The sequence below is a fragment of the Arachis ipaensis genome, chromosome B08 (genome assembly GCF_000816755.2).
Source record: "Arachis ipaensis cultivar K30076 chromosome B08, Araip1.1, whole genome shotgun sequence".
Classification (NCBI taxonomy): domain Eukaryota; kingdom Viridiplantae; phylum Streptophyta; class Magnoliopsida; order Fabales; family Fabaceae; genus Arachis; species Arachis ipaensis.
Window position 1 is genome coordinate 32985392 of NC_029792.2, and position 17883 is coordinate 33003274.

The window sequence follows — 17883 nt, forward strand, 5'->3', positions numbered from 1 at the left end:
GGTGCTTTCATTTAAAAAATTCTAATTTTTAATAATAATTACAAAATTAAAAAAAAAATCTCGCTTAACTTATATTATTCCTACCGCACTCACCTCCATTCCCAATTCCCAAATCACCTTAGGCTCCTATCATTATGAACGTTACAAATGTATCATGAAAATTCAACATATCTAATCAATAAATAAAAAATGCACTGAATCTACATTTTCAACCTGATTGATACCTAGATGTAGGGCTGAGTTCAAGAGATTCAATCTCGACTCATTAATAATTCGATAAATTAAATTTGTGAAATAATAAGTTGAATTTAAACTTAAAATTAAGCTCATAAATTAAATGAGTCAAACTTGAAAATATATAAAATTAATATTTTTAAAATTTTTTTTAAAATATAAATTTTAATTTATTGATATAGAATTATAAAATATGTTTCTATTATTTGAGCCAACTCGTGAATTTTTGATGAGTCAAACTTGAGCTTAAAAAAATAGACTCAATTATGCTAATAAATCGAGTCGTGAGGCAAACTCAATTTTCGTAACCCGAGCTTGAGTTTAATTTTGCTGGTTCCATTTTGGCTTCTAACCCTACCTAACTAAAAGAATATGGAAAATGGCAGTTGGTCTTTGGTTGATGAGTGACAATATATGATGTTTTTTAATATATCTGCATCATTCGACTATTTTAGTAAAATCTACATATTTTTAGGAAAGAATATGCTATTTAAACACTTAGATTACACACTCAAATTTAATATATAACAGGTAAGGTTAGTTTCTACTTTTATTTTATTTTTTTTCACGTATTTTAGTAGTTTTCAATTTTTAATTAGGTTTTTTATTTAAATAACACAAAATAAGTGGCTAAATTAAACTCTAAAAAATCTATTATATATTTCTATTATATATTTTTACTAATTTTATTATCAAAATGTGTCACATGTCACTTTTTTATTGTAATTGAAATCAAACTTTTTTCTCCAAAATTAATGAATTCTCCCCTCATTCTTTCTAATTTTACAATCAAAATATGTCACATGTCATTCCCTCATTGCAATTAAAATCAAATATTTCTTTCCAAAATTAAAGAATTTTTCCCTCTTTTCTCTTTCTTTCTCTATCTCTATTATTCTTTCAACCACTCTATCTCTTTTATATATCATTATCAATGACTAATTACAAATTTGATAATCAAAATGTGTAACATGACATTCCATAATTGTATTTAAATTAAAATATTGAAATTGAAATTGAAATATACCTATATTATGTATAATATATTACTATATAACTTAATAACTAAATGCGTATCACATGACACTCTCTTATTAAAATTGAGAAAAAATAATTTCTTCCAAAATTAATAAACTCCCTTCCTAAATTCTCTCATCTACCTCTCTCCATTTTTCTATTTCTTTCTACCATTTTTACTCTATTATAATTAAAATAATTTTTTTTCCAAAATTAACAAACTCTCACTCTCATTCTTCATCTTTATCTTTCTCTCTCTTTTCTCCCATTCTCTATTTTTTCTACTTTTATGTTCTACAGAAAACAAAATTAACAAAATAATATAATTTAAATAAAAAATATTATTATTATTATTATATCCATATTTTTTTTATTTTTTTAGTTAGTTTTAAATTTTTACCACTTATTTTTTTAATCTATATTTTTATTTCTCTTCTTTCAAATATTTATTATATATAATTTGGAGAGAATACTAATGTTATAATTAAAAGTTAGAATCAAGATTCAATTGTTTAAAAAAAATTTAATTTTGAGTTAATTTTATAACTATAAATATAATTTTTTTATGCTAATATCTAATTATATTTTTGTATACATAGAGAGAAAAAATATTATTTTTAAATAGCAAATATAAAAATTAATTATTTCTATTTGTATAACAGAATTAACACTGGTATGCGAAATTGTTGTTTGTTCTCTCCCTGGCAATGGTGCCAACAACTGGTGCACAGTACCATGGTCCAAACATAACTTCACAACTTCGCACAACTAACCAGCAAGTGCACTGGGTCGTCCAAATAATAAAACCTTACGTGAGTAAGGGTCGATCCCACAGAGATTGTTGGTATGAAGCAAGCTATGGTCATCTTGTAAATCTCAGTCAGGCGGATATTAAATTGTATTATGGAGTTTTCGAAAATAAATAATATATAAATAGAAAATAAAGATAAAGATACTTATGTAATCATTGGTGAGAATTTCAGATAAGCGTATAGAGATGCTTTCGTTCCTCTGAATCTCTGCTTTTCCGCTGTCTTCATCCAATCAGTCTTACTCCTTTCTATGGCAAGCTTTATGTAAGGGCATCACCGTTGTCAATGGCTACATCCCATCCTCTCTGTGAAAATGGTCCAAATGCTCTGTCACGGCATGGCTAATCATCTGGAGGTTCTCAATCATATTGGAATAGGATTTACTATCCTTTTGCGTCTGTCACTACGCCCAGCACTCGCGAGTTTGAAGTTCGTCATAGCCATCCCTTCCCAGATCCTACTCGGAATACCACAGACAAGGTTTAGACTTTTCGGATCTCAGGAAAGGCCATCCATGGGTTCTAACTTATACCACGAAGATACTAATAACTCGGACTCGGTCCCCTGTATTAGATATCTAAGAGATATTCATTCTAGCTTGTTTGCACGTAGAACGGAAGCATTTGTCAGGCGCACGTTCATGAGTGAGAATGATGATGAGCGTCACATAATCATCACATTCATCATGTTCTTGGGAACTAATGGATATCTTAGAAGCGGAATAAGTTGAATTGAATAGAAAAACAGTAGTACTTTGCATTAAATCATGAGGAACAACAGAGCTCCACACCTTAATCTATGGAGTGCAGAAACTCTACCGTTTGAAAATACATAAGTGATAATGGTCCAGGCATGGCCGAATGGCCAGCCCCCATGAAAGTCTAAGATAGCATAAAACTGATCAAAGATGTCAATACAATAGTAAAAAGTCCTATTTATACTAAACTATTTACTAGGGTTTACAGAAGTAAGTAATTGATGCATAAATCCACTTCCGGGGCCCACTTGGTGTGTGCTTGGGCTGAGCTTGAAGTTTACACGTGTAGAGGTCATTCTTGGAGTTGAACGCCAGTTTGTAACGTGTTTCTGGCGTTCAACTCTGGTTCGTGACGTGTTTCTGACGTTTAACTCCAGACTGCAGCATAGAACTGGCGTTCAACGCCCTTTTGCGTCATCTAAACTCGGCCAAAGTATGGACTATTATATATTGCTAGAAAGCCCTGGATGTCTAATTTCCAACGTAATTGGAAGCGCGCCATTTTGAGTTCTGTAGCTCCAGAAAATCCACTTTGAGTGCAGGGAGGTCAGAATCCAACAGCATCAGCAGTCCTTCTTTAACCTCTGAATCTGATTTTTGCTCAAGTCCCTCAATTTCAGCCAGAAAATACCTGAAATCACAAAAAAACATACAAACTCATAGTAAAGTCCAAAAATGTGAATTTAACATATAAACTAATGAAAACATCCCCAAAAGTAACTAGATTCTACTAAAAACATACTAAAAATAATGCCAAAAAGCGTATAAATTGTCTGCTCATCACAACACCAAACTTAAATTGTTGCTTGTCCCCAAGCAACTGAAAATCAAATAGGATAAAAAGAAGAGAATATACTATAAATTCCAAACTATCAATGAAACATAGCTCCAATCAGATGAGCGGGACTTGTAGCTTTTTTCCTCTTGAATAGTTTTGGCATCTCACTTTATCCATTGAGGTTCAGAATGATTGGCATCTATAGGAACTTCAGATAGTGTTATTGATTCTCCTAGTTCAGTATGTTGATTCTTGAACACAGCTACTTTATGAGTCTTGGCCGTGGCCCTAACCCCTTTGTTTTCCAGTATTACCACCGGATACATAAATGCCACAGACACATAGTTGGGTGAACCTTTTCAGATTGTGACTCAGCTTTGCTAAAGTCCCCAATTAGAGGTGTCCAGGGTTCTTAAGCACACTCTTCTTTTGCTTTGGACCTTGACTTTAACCGCTCAGTCTCAAGTTTTCACTTGACACCTTCACGCCACAAGCACATGGTTAGGGACAACTTGGTTTAGCCGCTTAGGCCAGGATTTTATTCCTTTAGGCCCTCCTATCCACTGATGCTCAAAGCCTTGGGATTCTTTTTATTTACCCTTGCCTTTTGGTTTTAAGGGTTATTGACTTTTTGCTCTTGCCTTTTGGTTTTAAGAGCTTTTGGCTTTTTCTGCTTGCTTTTTCTCTTTTTTTTTCTATTTTTTTCGCTAATTTTTTTTCTATTTTGCTTTTTTTTTCTGCAAGCATTTGTATTCACTGCTTTTTCTTGCTTCAAGAATCATTTTTATGATTTTTCAGATTATCAAATAACATGTCTCTTTGACATCATTCTTTCAAGAGCCAACATATTTAACATTCTTAAACAACAACTTCAAAAGACATATGCACTGTTCAAGCATTCATTCAGAAAACAATAAGCATTGTCACCACATCAATATAATTAAACTAAGTTCAAGGATAAATTCGAAACTCATGTACTTCTTGTTCTTTTGAATTAAAACATTTTTCATTTAAGAGAGGTGATGGATTCATAGGACATTCATAACTTTAAGACAAAGTTACTAAATACTAATGATCATGTAATAAGACACAAACATGGATAAGCACTTAACATAAAGAAAACAAAAACAGAAAATTTAAGAACAAGGAATGAGTCCACCTTAGTGATGATGGCGCTTCCTTCTTGAGGAACCAATGATTTCATTGAGCTCTTCTATGTCTCTTCCTTGTCTTTGTTGCTCCTCCCTCATTGCTCTTTGATCTTCTCTAATTTCATGAAGGATGATGGAGTGCTCTTGATATTCCACCCTTAGTTGCTCCCAATAATTGTGTGGGGGAAAATGTATCCCCTGAGGTATCTCAGGGATCTCTTGATTTGCAGTCAAATGTTCTACCACTGAGCTATAGACCCTTGATGGAAGCTTTTGTCTTCCCTTTCCTCTTTCTAGAAGTTTCTCTGGCCTTAGGTGCCATCAATGCTTATGAAAAAACAAAAAAAGCTATGCTTTTTCCACACCAAACTTAGAATATTTGCTCGTCCTCGAGCAAAAGAAGAAAGGAATAGAAGAAGAAGAAGAAGATGTGGAAGAATCTAGGATTATTAGGAGGGAAGGTGGGGATCCTGTGGGTCCACAGATCCTGAGATGATCCTGTGAGGTCCACAGATCTTGAGGTGTCAAGGATTTACATCCCTGCACCAATTAGGCATGTAAAATGCCTTTGCATGCAATTCTGGCATTTAAACGCCGAACTGATGCTTGTTCTGGGCGTTCAACGCCCAGATGCAGCATGTTTCTGGTGTTGAACGCCAGTTCTATGCTTGTTTCTGGCGTTCAGCGCCAGATCCATGCTCTGTTCTGGCGTTGAACGCCAGCCAGATGCTCCTTACTGGCGTTTAAATGCCAGTAAGTCCTTCCTCCAGGGTGTGATTTTTCTTCTGTTATTTTTTATTCTGTTTTTAATTTTTTGATTTATTTTGTGACTCCACATGATCATGAACCTAATAAAACATGAAAGAACAATAGAAATAAAAATAAAATTAGATAAATAAAAATTGGGTTGCCTCTCAACAAGCGCTTCTTTAATGTCAATAGCTTGACAGTAGGCTCTCATGGAGCCTCACAGATGTTCAGAGCATTGTTGAGACTCCCCAACACCAACTTAGAGTTTGGATACGGGAGTTCAACACCAAACTTAGAGTTTGGTTGTGGCCTCCCAACACCAAACTTAGAGTTTGACTGTGGGGGCTCTGGTTGACTCTGTTTTGAGAGAAGCTTATTGTGCCTCTTTTCCATGTTTACAGAAGGATGTCCTTGAGTTTTAAACACAAGGGAGTCCTCATTCAATTGAAGGACTAGTTCACCTCTGTCAACATCAATCACAGCTCTTGCTGTAGCTAGGAAGGGTCTTCCAAGGATGATGGATTCATCCTCATCCTTCCCAGTATCTAGGATTATGAAATCAGCAGGGATGTAAAGGCCTTTAACCTTTACTAACACGTCCTCTGCTTGTCCATAAGCCTCTTTTCTTGAATTGTCTGCCATCTCTAATGAGATTCTAGCAGCTTGCACCTCAAAGATTCCAAGTTTCTCCATTACAGAGAGTGGCATGAGGTTTATTCCTGATCCAAGGTCACATAGAGCCTTTTCAAAGGTCATGGTGCCTATGGTACAAGGTATTAGGAACTTTCCAGGATCCTGTTTCTTCTGAGGCAATCTCAGTTGATCCAATGCATTTAGTTCATTGGTGAACAGGGGAGGTTCATCTTCCCAAGTCTCTTTACCAAATAAATTAGTATTCAGCTTTATGATTGCACCAAGGAACTTGGCAACTTGCTCTTCAGTAACATCCTCATTCTCTTCAGAAGAGGAATACTTATCAGAGCTCATGAAGGGCATAAGGAGGTTCAATAGAATCTCTATGGTCTTTAGATGAGCCTCAGATTCCTTTGGTTCCTCAGAGGGAAACTCCTTATTGATCACTGGACGTCCCAGGAGGTCTTCCTCACTGGGATTCACGTCTTCAAGCTCCCTTACAGGTTCGGCCATGGTAATTAATTCAATGGCCTTGCACTCTCCTTTTGGATTCTCTTCTGTATTGCTTGGGAGAGTACTAGGAGGGGTTTCAGTGATTCTTTTACTCAGCTGGCCCACTTGTGCCTCCAAATTTCTAATGGAGGACCTTGTTTCATTCATAAAACTCAGAGTGGCCTTAGATAGATCAGAGACTAAATTTGCTAAATTAGAGGTATTTTGTTCAGAGTTCTCTGTCTGTTGCTGAGTGGATGATGGGAAAGGCTTGCTATTGCTAAACCTGTTTCTTCCACCATTATTAAAGCCTTGTTGAGGCTTTTGTTGATCCTTCCATGAGAGATTTGGGTGATTTCTCCATGAGGGATTATAGGTGTTTCCATATGGTTCACCCATGTAATTTACCTCTGCTATTGCAGGTTCTCAGGATCATAAGCTTCTTCTTCAGAAGATTCCTCTTGAGTACTGTTGGATGCAGCTTGCATTCTATTCAGACTCTGAGAAATCATATTGACTTGCTGAGTTAATATTTTATTCTGAGCCAATATGGTATTCAGAGTATCAATTTCAAGAACTCTCTTCTTCTGAGGCATCCCATTACTCACAGGATTCCTCTTAGAAGTGTACATAAACTGGTTATTAGCAACCATGTCAATAAGTTCTTGAGCTTCTGCAGGCGTTTTCTTTAGGTGAATGGATCCACCTGCAGAAGTATCCAATGACATCTTAGCTAATTCAGACAGACCATCATAGAATATATCCAAGATGATCCATTCTGAAAGCATGTCAGAAGGACACTTTTTGGTCAGTTGCTTGTATCTCTCCCAAGCTTCATAGAGGGATTCACCGTCCTTCTGTCTGAAGGTTTGAACATCCACTCTAAGCTTACTCAGCTTTTGAGGAGGAAAGAACTTGGCTAAGAAAGCCGTGACCAGCTTATCCCAAGAGTTTAGGCAATCTTTGGGTTGAAAGTCCAACCACACTCTAGCTCTGTCTCTTACAGCAAATGGAAAAAGCATGAGCCTGTAGACTTCAGGATCTACTCCATTAGTCTTAACAGTATCACAGATCTGCAAGAATTCAATTAAGAACTGAAAAGGATCTTCAGATGAAAGTCCATGAAATTTGCAGTTTTGTTGCATCAGAGAAACTAATTGAGGTTTCAGCTCAAAATTGTTTGCTCCAATGGTAGGGATGGAGATGCTTCTTCCATGTAAATTGGAATTAGGTGCAGTAAAGTCACTAAGCATCCTCCTTGCATTATTATTATTTTCGGCTGCCATCTCCTCTTCCTGTTCGAAAATTTCTATAAGGTTATCTCTGGATTGTTGTATTTTAGCTTTTCTTAGTTTCCTCTTCAGAGTCCTTTCAGGTTCAGGGTCTGCTTCAACAAGAATGTTCTTGTCCTCGCTCCTGCTCATATGAAAAAGAGGGAATAGAAAAATAATAATAATAGGGATCCTTTTTACCCAGGTATAGAGGTTCCCCTGTGTGAGTAGAAGAAGAAAAGAATGTAATGTAAAGAAGGGAGAAGAGAAAATTCGAACACAGATGGAAGAGGGGGTTCAGAATGTAATAGGGATCCTTTGATTTTATGATTTTCTAAATTTTTTTTTGGAATTTTTTTTCAAAAATTAATTTGGAAAAGAAAAATAAGGATTTCAAAATTTTTAATATGAATTCCAGAAATCTTGTCCACTTAGTCTAAAGCTTCAGTCCAGGAATTAGACATGGCTCACTAGCCAGCCAAGCTTTCAATGAAAGCTCCGGTCCAAAACACTAGACACGGCCAATGGCCAGCCAAGCTTTAGTATGGAATTACATGCATTGAAGTGATTAGTTGAAGCCTCAGTCCAAAAGAATTTAGACATGGCTTTACAGCCAGCCAGGATTCAACAAATCCTCATGAAACACTAGAATTTATTCTTAAAAATTCTGAAGAAATTTTTTTTTTGAAAATATTAATTGGGAAAAACGAAAAAGAAGAAAATATTTTTGAAAAAAAATTTTTTTGAAAACTTTTTGAAAACAAAATAAGAAGAAAATTATCCAATCTGAGCTACACGATGAACCGTCAGTTGTCCAAACTCGAACAATCTCCGGCAACGGCGCCAAAAACTTGGTATGCGAAATTGTTACGCTGAGGTTGTAAAATTTGTTGTTTGTTCTCTCCCTGGCAATGGCGCCAACAACTGGTGCACATTACCATGGTCCAAACATGACTTCACAACTTCGCACAACTAACCAGCAAGTGCACTGGGTCGTCCAAGTAATAAAACCTTACGTGAGTAAGGGTCGATCCCACGGAGATTGTTGGTATGAAGCAAGCTATGGTCATCTTGTAAATCTCAGTCAGGCTGATATTAAATTGTATTATGGAGTTTTCGAAAATAAATAATATATAAATAGAAAATAAAGATAAAGATACTTATGTAATTCATTGGTGAGAATTTCAGATAAGCGTATAGAGATGCTTTCGTTCCTCTGAATCTCTGCTTTCCCGCTGTCTTCATCCAATCAGTCTTACTCCTTTCCATGGCAAGCTTTATGTAAGGGCATCACCGTTGTCAATGGCTACATCCCATCCTCTCTGTGAAAATGGTCCAAATGCTCTGTCACGGCATGGCTAATCATCTGGAGGTTCTCGATCATACTGGAATAGGATTTACTATCCTTTTGCGTCTGTCACTACGCCTAGCACTCGCGAGTTTGAAGTTCATCACAGCCATCCCTTCCCAGATCCTACTCGGAATACCACAGACAAGGTTTAGACTTTTCGGATCTCAAGAATGGCCATCCATGGGTTCTAACTTATACCACGAAGATACTAATAACTCGGACTCGGTCCCCTGTATTAGATATCTAAGAGATATTCATTCTAGCTTGTTTGCACGTAGAACGGAAGTGTTTGTCAGGCACACGTTCATGAGCATTAAATCATGAGGAACAACAGAGCTCCACACCTTAATCTATGGAGTGCAGAAACTCTACCGTTTGAAAATACATAAGTGATAATGGTCCAGGCATGGCCGAATGGCCAGCCCCCATGAAAGTCTAAGATAGCATAAAACTGATCAAAGATGTCAATACAATAGTAAAAAGTCCTATTTATACTAAACTAGTTACTAGGGTTTACAGAAGTAAGTAATTGATGCATAAATCCACTTCCGGGGCCCACTTGGTGTGTGCTTGGGCTGAGCTTGAAGTTTACACATGTAGAGGTCATTCTTGGAGTTGAACGCCAGTTTGTAACGTGTTTCTGGCGTTCAACTCAGGTTCGTGACATGTTTCTGGTGTTTAACTCCAGACTGCAGCGTAGAACTGGCGTTCAACACCATTTTGTGTCGTCTAAACTCGGCCAAAGTATGGACTATTATATATTTCTGAAAGCCCTGGATGTCTACTTTCCAACACAATTGGAAGCGCACCATTTTGAGTTCTGTAGCTCCAGAAAATCCACTTTGAGTGCAGGGAGGTCAGAATCCAACAGCATCAGCAGTCCTTCTTCAACCTCTGAATCTGATTTTTGCTCAAGTCCCTCAATTTCAGCCAGAAAATACCTGAAATCACAAAAAAATACCCAAACTCATAGTAAAGTCCAGAAATGTGAATTTAACATATAAACTAATGAAAACATCCCTAAAAGTAACTAGATTCTACTAAAAACATACTAAAAACAATGCCAAAAAGCGTATAAATTGTGCGCTCATCAAACACCTAATTAAATGTAAAACTATAAACGTTAAATTATTTCAAATTTTAGATAATGAATGTTAAAATTAAGCGAATGTTAAAATTAATTATTAATTATTAATTAAAAATTAGACTTTTCATATAAAAATAATAACTATAAATCTTATTATTTGATTTTTTATCTACAAAGACCTTGGTCTTCTTAGTCGAAAATTTTTGTTAACCTACGACTTTTTTTTTGTAAAAGTAGTTTGATTTTATAAATCTTTTGTGCTATACATAATCTATACTGTCAGGACAAAGTGGACTGTAGTTTTAAAAAATTTATATTTCCGTAATATTATTACGGGTAAATATACTAGTAAGTTTCTAAAGCCAGTGCGAAAAAAATGTTTTTTTTGGAACAAATGACACAAATAAAATAATTGAGAATCATATTTACACAAATACAACAATCTAAAATTGGTTACATTCGTGTCCTAATTCTAATATATATAAACTGCTACTGCCTAAAACGTTTTAGCATTTGAGCATAAATCGCGGAACCCCTATAACAATTTATGAAAAAATCATTTAAGCATAAACCGCGACACCCTGTAACAGTATTTGAAGAACACCAAATTAGCATAAACCGTGGTACAACTGTAGCGATTTATGCAGGAAAAGAAATGGCCATAAATTGCAATACTCCTATAGCGATTTAGGAGGGAGAAGAACTCTGCATAATCCGCGAGACCTCTAGTGCGATTTATGTGTAGTGGCATTATAAAACCGCGATAGCCAGTGACAGATTGCATTCATTTAGTGTTTGAGTTTAGTTTGGTATTGAGAGGATTTGTGAGAGAATCTTGAGAGGATTTGCGAGAGAATCACGCGACAGCGATACTCTAGCTAGATGGGGTCATAGAAGAACAAAATCGTTTGTATCGATTGAACGACGTTGATCACATGGCCGGAAATATAAATGAAGAGGTTAGTTATTTATATGTTGTTCTCTCTATATATCAATTGTTTTTATATTGTTTTGTTCATATCTTTTGTCACTCTTATGTGTGATTAGAGTATTTTTATAAATAATTTGAAGATGTTAGTCATTTATCTGTTAAAATTTGATTAGTACCAATTTAATTTGTTTGGTAATTTATGTGTTAGTCTTTTATCTGTGAATTATTTAATTTATAGATAATTTAGGTGTTAGTCTTTTTTCTATTAAAATTTTTTTAGTACTAATTTAACTTTTTTTTTGTTAATTTATGTGTTAGTCTTTTGTCTGTGAATTTTTTTTCTGTTAAAATTGATTAGTACTAATTTAATTTTTTTGTTAAGTTATGTGTTAGTATTTTATCTGTGAATTATTTAGTTCACAAATAATTTAGGTGTTAGTCTATTTTCTATTAAAATTTAATTATTATCAATTTTTTTATTAATTTATATGTTAGTCTTTTATCTGTGAAAGATCTGATTTTAAATAATTTAGGTGTTAGTCTTTTTTTCTTTTACTAAAATTTGATTAGTACTAATTTAATTTTTTTTGTATGATGCAGCTGACTAGGTTTGTATCACCTGGCTAGACTGAATAGTCATTGATTTTGGGTGAATGAGCCTCTGGTGGGCACATTCATTAAGAGGTGACGTCTTGAGACATACACCTTCCACATGTTGTTTGAAAAGTGCATTATCACACTTCAAGACGTGGTGTATTGGTTGGGGTTGTTCATTGATGGAGGTCATTAGTGGGTGCCTCACTGACTTCAAACAGTTCATGGAGGACGGGAGACCAGCATGGGAGTGGTTTTAGGAGTTATTCGGTGAGTTGTCACCACTGAATAAGGTCAAGCAAATGACGATCTACTTCACATGGTTCCATGAGAAGTTTAGGGTGCTCTCAGGGGATGCGAATGAGACTCGCAATGTTGAAAGTGAGTACCATACAAGTGAGTACCTTGGATGCTCACTGGTGGCTTGCAATGTCGAAAGGCTTCAATGCAAGGAGGAAATGTCCAAAAAAGATGATGAAAGTATACTGTAGATTCATCAACCCGATCCCCAAATCTAACTGGAGAAGTCTTCAACATAGCAATTGTGCCAGCCATGGTGGACTGGACTCCAAGCATCCAACGTGACAACTCGCCGTAGGACTCTTCCCAATATCCATAGGTCTGTGCTATTGCCTTCTGTTTTGCCAGCCAAATCTTCTTGTAAGTATTCCTGAATCCATAAGTTGCTTCTGTTGCTTCTTGCAACACCTTTATCGTAACTGCAGCATCCGCTCTAACCAACAGAAAGATCTTCGCACAAATGATGTGGTAATCAAGTTGTTGGTGATCGCTTGAAATTGATGTAGTGAGGCAAGTGTGCAGTCCATTATACCTTCTAACCTCTCAGAAACCCTTTTGTGCATAAAGTGAGATGCGAATCAACCAAGTGCAACCTTTGTCGAATTTCTTGTATTTTCCATGGTACTTAAGATGATCTGACTCTAACACCCTATACTCAACTCTACGATGGATGTTTTAATCTTTCACACTCAGCATAACTTTTTCTTTACTTTGAAATGATTGCCCAATCTGAAATTCTGTAGGAGTGGTTCCATGATGCAATCCTTGACCCCCAAAGGCAGCATCTACATCAGACTGTTGCCCTATAGTCTCCAAGTTTAGGGTTGAAAAATGCGGAGGATATTGCTGTGTGCCAGAACTGGATGGGCCCTACTATGTACATGGATTACTCCTTGTATCCTCATCACTGTTCCCAACTATATCGATAGGTTCTTCGTCCGAATCATCCTCTCGTATTGCATTCCCAACTTGATTAGGTTCAGCATCACCTACACAATCAAGAATTATGACAGGAGAACTAGCCATCTCAACTGCCAGCTGTCGGAATGAACAGCTCTCCAATGCCCCAGAACCATCTTCATCCATACGGTTCAAATCAACCGCAAAGGATAGAGATGCAACAAACAGACAAGTCGGTGTAACTACAGGTATCAAACTAGAAGCATCCCCCAAGGCAGTCGACTAGGAATTTGGAGTTGATGCCCCATAACTGTCGACACCATCCTCCAACTTCGCATACAACTCGTGTGTTTTGACCTCCGAAAAATTTCTCCGACAATAAAACAAAGCCTACAGATCTTTATCAATCCTATCACAAGCGTATCATACTTCACACCAGTTGACACAACTGCAATATGGATCTTATAAAATAACTTCTTCACCCACTTGGTCCCAAATACCCCAAGCTTCAGCAACGTAAGACCCAGAACTTTTGAAAAATCTTATTATGAATTGATTTCAAATTTATTTATTTATGAGAGATATTATTTTCAGAAATTATTTCATTAAGAATAATTAAATCAAGTTTTGATAATTAAAATGAAGATTTTACTTAATTTCATAATTATTGAGTTATTTTCTCTATTTAAATTATAATGATAGTAGTTATGAAATAATAAGAATTTTATATGATTTGAACTAAATAATTAATATTTTAAAATATTAATACTGATGTTTTGAAAAATAAAAAAATTAATTATATTATCTCTAATTCTTGGATTTGAACATTTTATTGAAAATAATTTGTAAAATTGATGAACAAATAGTATTTTTATACATTATTATTGGATTAAAATTTATTTCTAATTACTATATTATCCCTATTTTTATTTGAAATTACAAAACTACCCTTAAACCTAATTTTACCTAAATCCTAATTTCTCCAATTCCTAACCCTAACAGATACAGCCTCACCCTCCTCCTTCAACGTAACAAACACACACAACACACACAAAATAGAGAAAGAAACGCAGAGATGGAGAGGAAGAAGAGAGAGCACGGAATCGGAGGGGAAGGAACCGCACTCTACGTCGTCCAGTTCGCCACCACCGCCGCATCTTGCCTGCGCCGTCACCACCGTTCCATGGAGCCACCGCCGTCATCATCCTCGTGGGCTACCTCGGCACGTCCTCGCCGTCTCGTCCATGGAGCCGAGCCCACGTTGCTGTCGTTCGTCCGCGTCCTGCTGTGGCCGCTACAAAGGTCTGTCACCGTCACCAATGAGGAGGACGCCACCGGCTCTGTTGTGCCTGGTTACCGCCGAGCTCGTTGTCAGAGACCGCTGTTCCCTCACCACTGTTGCGTCGTCGTTGACGAAGCTTTTGCCACCACCGTGAACCTCGAACAGAGGAGAGAGAGAGAGCGTGTGTGAAGGGCAACGCTACCACGAAGTCGTCGCCGCCGTCATCATGCTCCGCCGCTGCCGCGTCTCACCAAGTCATCATCATCGTGCTTCCTGGTGCCGTCGGTGGAGTTGTGTCTTGCCGGATCTGCTGTTTGAAGTCTGTAAGAGAAGCGTTCTTTCAGATGGCAAGATAGAACTCGACAAGGGCTATAGCGCCATCGTTGAGCCACCGCGCCACCGTAGCTATCACTGGAAAGGTCGTTAGAGCTTGCTGAGGATATTGTTCTGGTTCTGAAGTAATTCATCCATGTCAGTGCTCATTTTTCCTCTGTTCTGCCTCTGCCTCTGGATTATGCGAGTTGCCAGAGCCCACTGCCACTAGAGCTGCCCAGAACCACCACTGTAGCTGCCGTTGGGATTGTGAATGAAGGGAGAAGAAGCTGATTCTGTTACAGCCATTCCCAGAGGAGAAATCAGCCGCGCCACCGCATCTTTGGCGCTGGGAAACGCCACTACCGCGGCCGAGTTCCACCGTCGGTAAGAGTTTTGAGTTTGGTTACTGTTCTTTTGATTCCGGGAAGATTATTGACACTGCGTGGTTGTATAGTGATGAGTGATTTTATGCCGGTGTAGAATTGATCAATAAATCCAATCGTGAGTATAGTCTAAACCGACACGCAATTCCACATCAAACAAAGAAATTGTGTCACCATAGTCTAAATTCAATAACTAAGAGTATTAGTCCCAAGTCGTTCTCCCTAGGAGTGCTCCAAGATGCACATCATTGGTTAGAAGTTGTATTGGTGTTTTGGAGTTTAATGCAAGAAAGGAACAAGCTAATAGTATGAATGACAATTAAGCAATATAAAAGCCTTGACTAGAAGTGAGAATCGAACTTCCTATCATCATAATCTCCATCAATTGTGACCACAATTAGTTATTTCTTTACTTAGTTAACCTCTAGTATGAAGAAAAGTCAAGTAAAAGTAATCAATTTGAATTCACAAGTCCTAGTCTAACCCTAGGGAAGTCTAGCTTTAGTGACATGCAAACCAATTAGAAATTTCTAATTTATAATCAACAAAGGACATTGATAATTCAAGTGTTTCCAATATCTCAACCCCCAAGCCAAGAATAAAAAGTCTACTCCATAGTTAAAGTTGGCATTTTCTCAAACACTTGGAGAGCAAGGATGAAAGACATTGTAAAATTGAGAATAAACTTGAAATCAAAGATATCCACTACAAGAGATTAACAACAATCAAACAATTGGCAACAATGAACATAAAGTTCCTCAAGCATTAATGAAAATCAAAGTAACAAAATTTCAAATCTAAGATCCACAAGTAACTTGAGTAACAAGAACTAGATTGAGAGTAAGAGAATTAGATCTACAACTTGAAGCAATGTAGAATTGAATTGACAAAAGATCTCACCAATGGATCCAAGAGAATTCCAAATTGAGAAGCAAAACCCTAGAGAGAAGCTAGAGTTTCTCTTTCTACAAAATGTAACTTCCAAAACTAACTAGAAAAATATCTAAATGTATGAATCAATGAAAATCCCTTCGTCCCTTGGTCCTCTTAAGTGTTTTGGCACCATAGTTGGTTCAGATTGGGCCCCATAGCCTCTGTGAATTTGCCCAACATGATTTCACTTAAAAATCACGTGCCGGCACCGATGCGTACGTGTACAGCACGCGTACGCGTCCCTGGGGTTTTACGATCCACGCGCATGTGTAAAGCACGCGTGCGCGTCCATGAGGTTCTGGCTCAGCCATGCAAATGTGCCGGCTTCTAGCTTTGGCTTCTTAGTGCCGATCCCAGTAGCGCGCATCCACACGTACGCGTAAGGCACGCGTACGTGTCGCTGCTTAAGCTCCAAAGCTCCAATTTCCATGCTCCTTCCATTTATGCATGCTTCCTTCCTCTCTTCTAGGCCATCCTTGCCCTATAAACTCTGAAATCACTTAACAAACAGATCACGACATCGAATGGTAATAGAAGAGGATTCAAATATAACACATTTAGTGTAAAAGGGGCATGTTTTCATCCATGAAGCAAAATCGGGAAGGAAACACAAAACGATACATTTTTTATGAATAAGTGTGAAAGAACATTAATAAAACCTTCAAAATCCATACAAGATAAACCCTAAAAATGGGGTTTATCATACAGCTGCTATTATCAGAGATTCGGGCTACCACCGTCACTCGAGGTAGTTGCCGGAGCTGCTGTCGCTCTGTTGTCTCATTCCTCTTTAGCTGCAGTGAGTCATTCTAGCCTTGAAACCCTTATCGCCATTATTCAGCTATAAATTATTGAGAATTTCGCGATATTCATATCCTAGGGTCGAGTTTCGAAAATTGTATAATTAAAATAAAAGCCAATGCGGTGTCATCTTGCTTCGTTTCTCACGGTGAGACTATTTGGTTCCGTTCCTTTTTATCGCAATACTTTATTGACAATTATGTTATAATTTCGTTTAATATCCATTTCACGTTAATTTCAATTTTACGTCAGATAAATTTTCGTTGCTGTGAACCTTGATTATCGCTGTTGATATTGCCTGGGAATCAATAAGGTTGCTGCCATGAGTTAAGAATAGAAAGAGGACTCTTGACGTGTTAACCTATAAGGGGTTCGACCTTGAGGTAGGGGTTTGTTTTAATAAGAAAATATTTTGGACTTTGAATACCTGATAAGTTTAGTAGATTAATGTAAATGGATAAATATCTGTGATATAAATGATTTTCTATTGAGATTGATATGTTGTGTTTGTTATCGAATTGGTTGATTCCTGAACTTCTGGTAAAATTGATTGAATGCACTGATTTTTGGAATTTAGATAGAAACTGATAATAAACGATTTTGAGTAATGGATTTGGACTTGTTAAATTGAAAGGCTGGTTTTGGTTGTGTTGAGGATTGAAAAGAAGGGACCCGTGATGGGTGACAAACTCCAGCTTTTAGGGGAGGTGCTACTGAAATTTTTCTAAGAATTTGGAGTTAATTTAGTTTTGATTTTAAAAACCGAGTTTGGTTTGAATTAATTATCAAAAGAGATAAGATTTAAATGTTTTAAAGGATTTTAAAGGATCGGATTCTTATGATTTGGTTGGTTTATGATTTTAACTTATTTGGTTTTTATAATAATGAGAAGAGATTTGGTTAACTAGCCAAGGATACTAAGAAGTAAATTAATTATAAATTCAAGGGGTTTGGGAATAGGAGTGTGAGTTTGAAGGTTATGCTTGAGACTAAAAGTGATTATGACGATGAATAGTAATTAAATAAGATGATGAAGGATGATGATAGGGGAGTTTAATAATATTGAGATTGAGAATGAGATTGAACACGAGATCGAGAATGAGATTGAATA